Source organism: Colobus angolensis, unplaced genomic scaffold (assembly GCF_000951035.1).
Source record: "Colobus angolensis palliatus isolate OR3802 unplaced genomic scaffold, Cang.pa_1.0 Scaffold96, whole genome shotgun sequence".
Lineage (NCBI taxonomy): Eukaryota > Metazoa > Chordata > Mammalia > Primates > Cercopithecidae > Colobus > Colobus angolensis.
Window position 1 is genome coordinate 274,317 of NW_012123598.1, and position 3,538 is coordinate 277,854.

Sequence of the window (3,538 nt, forward strand, 5' to 3'; positions counted from 1 at the left end):
CACTTAGATATTTCAAATGTCTTCTCTGAGTCTCTGAACTCACTCAATTTTGACTTATAATCTTTATGAAATAGAAAGCTTGAAATTTACATCTAATTATATTAATTTGTTTTTCACGTAACATTTTGTGCACTCTGGGATCAAAGAAAGACTTATCGGAGGGTGAATTCTGAGATCATTTTGCGGGTCTCCATCTAAAATTGTTTTCTTTTCATTTTCTATTTCTTACTCCCTGTTGACCTTTGTTAATTTTAATTTTTTCTGACATGAGTAGCTTGGTTGGAGGATAATATGAGATGGTGCTTATGAATGCTCCTAACTCCGGACATCTCAGCTCACTGCAAACTCCGCCTCCCGGGTTCACGCCATTCTCCTGCCTCAGCCTCCCGAGTAGCTGGGACTACAAGCGACTGCCACCTCGCCCGGCTAGTGACGGGGTTTCACCGTGTTAGCCAGGATGGTCTCGATCTCCTGACCTCGTGATCCGCCCGTCTCGGCCTCCCAAAGTGCTGGGATTACAGGCTTGAGCCACCGCGCCCGGCCTATCTCCTTTTCTTTAAACACCTAGTTTTGCTTGATTTTTTTCCCATGCTCTACCTGTAATCTGTAGGAGACAAAAATTCTAAACATCCCTTTCTCCATTGCAAAATAAACTTTTAAAATGCCCCAGAGATTGCACAACCTAGTCTACCATGTGAAACACCTGAGCAGTCCTCCTAGGTCAGGCCTCAACACCCTACTGTGCCCACTTCAGCCATCTCCTGCCTGCGAGCGCCATCTGCTGCCTGTTCGCCAGAACATCCCAGCGCTGGGTAAGAGGACTCCCTGATCACCGCTGGATGACCCCGGCCTGCCTTCTCCGGGGATGCCCTCAGAATGCTCACGCTCCAGCCACTGCAGCCCCGAGGGAACACAAAGAGCTGTGAGGACGCCCCGGCTCCTCCACTTCCCTTCTCGCGGTTGGAATCGGGGTGCTCACTCCCCTCCTCTATGTTTTTTGCCCTCCCGGCCCCCAATATGAGAAAAGCCTCCTCAAAACCCCTCCAAACACCCCTCTCACATGTCCCATCCTGAACCTCCAAGCCCTAGGCTTCCTGGATTTCATTAAAACCGAACACCTTATTTTTCTCTGTAACGGGGCCTGGCCCCAGTATAAACATCCAAGACCTCTGAGCCTTAGGCTTGGCAAACTCCATTAAAACCAAACACCTTATGTTCCTTTGAAGTGTGGCCTAGCCCCCAGTGTAAACTGGACAATAACAGTCAACGGCCGGAAAACAAAACATTCAACTTCCAATTTAACGTGATTTAGAAAATGTCCTCCAATGCAATGACAAGTGGTCCAAGGTACCCTCCATCCAGGCTTTTGCCTGCCTTCGTTTGTGCCCTTCCCTCTGTAGTTCCTGTTCACCTTACAGATTCTGCTCTTAAATGAGAAACCTGCCAAAATGCCTGCCCTTCCAGACAAGCCCTCCTCCTCCGATTTTGATCCCACTGATGAAATCACCCCACTAGCTCAACTTCCACCACCATCTCCTCCTCCTCCCCCTTCGCCTCACATACCCCCTTATCCCTGTCTTCCATCTTCCCTTCCTTCTCCCTGTCATACCCAATCTCGTATCCAGCCCCCTTCCACTGAACACCAGACACACGCCCAAAGGGCCTCCAAAGTTCTCCTCTTGAGGGAAGTCGTGGGGGCCCAAGGCATAGTCCAAGTTCATGTTCCTTTCTCCCCAGCCAGCCTCACCCACCTTGAAAAGAGATCTGGCTCCTTTTTCACAAATCCCACCTCCTTCCACAAGGAATTTCTCTATGTCACTCAATCTTATGACCTTACCCGGCATGACATTTATGTTATCCTCTCCTCCTCCCTCACCCTGGAGGACAGGGAACGTATCTGGACAGGCCCATGCAGACAGCATGATGCTGCATGATGCTTCACCAACAAGATGCTGCTCACAACGCAACAGGAACCTTAGCTGTCCCCAGAACTAACCCCAATTGGGATTATCAGATAATTTCCACAAACAGAAATGAGGCCATATAATAACTCCTAGCTGGCGTGGATAAAGCCACCCTTGGCCAGGTGTGGTGGTTCACGCCTGTAATCCTAGCACTTTGGGAGGCTGAGGCGGGCGGATCACAAAGTCAGGAGATCGAGACCATCCTGGCCAACATGGTGAAACCCGTCTCTACTAAAACTACAAAAATTAGCTGGGCATGGTGGTGTGTGCCTGTAGTTCTAGCTACTCGGGAGGCTGAAGCAGGAGACTTGCTTCAACTGGGGAGGCAGAGATTGCAGTGAGCCAAGATTGCACCACTACACTCCAACCTGAGCGATAGAGCGAGACTCCATCTCAAAAACAAACAAACAAACAACAACAACAGCAACAACAAAACCTTAGATACATTCTCCCACCATGGCTGCCAGTCTCAAAGGTATTACTAAGGCATGTTCCATTTGCACCCAGAATTCCCTTCAGGGAGCTCTCAGACCACCTCCTCTCCCCATACACCAAAGACACCAGGGCAGAACTAGCAAATCAGCTTCACCCACATGCCTCCCATAAAACAAGTCCAGTACCTTCTGACCATAGTAAACACATTCTCTGAATGACGAAAAACTCCTCCTACCACCACCGAAAACGCATACATCACCACTTCTATTCTCCTCACCCATATTATTCCCCAGTTTAAACTCCCCTCTTCCATCCAGTCAGACAACAGGTCAGCATTTGTTTCACAGGTTAACCAACAGCTGGCAAAGGCTCTAAACATTAAATGGGACTTCCATATCCCTTACCGCCTCCAATCTTCTGGAAAAGTTGAACAGGCCAATGCCCTTTTAAAGCAACAACTGGCCAAACTCTCCCTAAGAGGTTAAATGGCCCGTAATTCACTTTTCCCACTGGTCCTCATGTGTTTACAAGCCATTCCCTGCAAGCCCCTCAGCCTAAGCCCATTTTAACTCATGTGTGTTTGGACGCCCTTGTTTCCTCCAGAATCTCCCTGTATCTGCCCATCTTCTATACGGGATACTTGGCCGGCATTACTCCTCACTCAACATCTAATAAGACAGTACGCTAACACTTACTTGTCCAAGCCTGAAAGTCCATTCTCCAAATACTTTTTCCTGCCCCTACAACCATGAGACTGAGTCTGGATCACAGACTCCTCCCCTCTCCAACCTAAGTGGACGGGTCCTCACCAGGTTACCCTAGCGACTCCCATGGTGGCAAAGCTAACATCCTCTCCACACTCACTATTCCAAACTAAAACCAGCACCAGAACCACATCCAAACATTTTCTTACCCCAAAAATCTTCTTCCTTTCTCACAGGACCAACCTTGCTATGCTTAAAAAAAATTCCAAAAGTTGTAAGTCCAGGAGGCCCTTGTCCTTAACGCTCCACCTCCAATTTCAAATCTTTTTTTTTCTTTTCTTTTCTTTTTTTTTTTGAGACGGAATCTCGCTCTGTCGCCCAGGCTGGAGTGCAGTGGCAGGTTCTCAGCTCACTGCAAGCTCCGCCTCCCGGGTT